We start from the raw sequence: 687 nt of genomic DNA, 5'->3' as shown, positions 1-687 counted from the left end.
TAGTTAGAGGCAATCGTTACCATAGTTAGTATAACATCTCTGATGTGGCCTCCTTTTCAAGGATCTATCCTACAACAAAGGTCTCACAGGATCTCTCCCAACATCGATTGCGAATTTAAAGAATCTAACAAACTTGTAAGTAGATCTAATTCCTGCCAAAGCATCACCTGGAAACAAATTTGTTCAGCAATTCCCTTAAAAGACCTCTTTTCTTTATATAATATCGCAGAATCTTAGTTGGTTGTGGTTTCAATGGTCCAATTCCCGATGCAATAGGATCTCTACCGCAGCTGAAGTACCTGTAAGAATTTGAACTTTAATGCTTATTCCCCACAGTGACTAACAAACATGCAATTCCATTTGGATTCTGGTGATTTGCGATGAATGACTGTTAAGTGAAGGGCATCACATTAGTATCCAATAAAACTTCGGTTTTAGGCTCCATGATCATGGGTTGTATAATGTTTTGGCTTCACTATTTCTACTTTTTATTCTTTTACCTCTTTTAATCAGAGTACTTCTTTCATGCTGGCCTATATCGCCTGCAGATCCCTAAACTCTAATGGCTTCACTGGAAGTATTCCACCATCCATTGGTAATCTATCAAATCTTCTTTGGTTAGATTTGGCTGATAACCAGCTAGAAGGACCAATTCCAGTTTCAAATGGATCTACACCAGGGCTTGAC

The 687-nt window shown here is 38.4% G+C and overlaps 1 long non-coding RNA gene across 1 annotated transcript; it reads left to right on the top strand.

Annotated features, from left to right (window-relative positions):
* The first annotated feature begins 7 nt into the window (after positions 1-7).
* On the top strand, positions 8-687 carry LOC110426339 (uncharacterized). Its single transcript, XR_002446132.2, has 3 exons — positions 8-135; positions 230-301; positions 549-687. It is a non-coding gene; the product is annotated as an uncharacterized LOC110426339 (long non-coding RNA).

The sequence above is a fragment of the Theobroma umbraticum genome, unplaced genomic scaffold, assembly GCF_002168275.2.
Source record: "Theobroma umbraticum cultivar Fairchild unplaced genomic scaffold, ASM216827v3 scaffold_55.0, whole genome shotgun sequence".
Lineage (NCBI taxonomy): Eukaryota > Viridiplantae > Streptophyta > Magnoliopsida > Malvales > Malvaceae > Theobroma > Theobroma umbraticum.
Note: the sequence above shows the minus strand (reverse complement) of the source record. Positions and strands in the feature narration are given on the sequence as shown.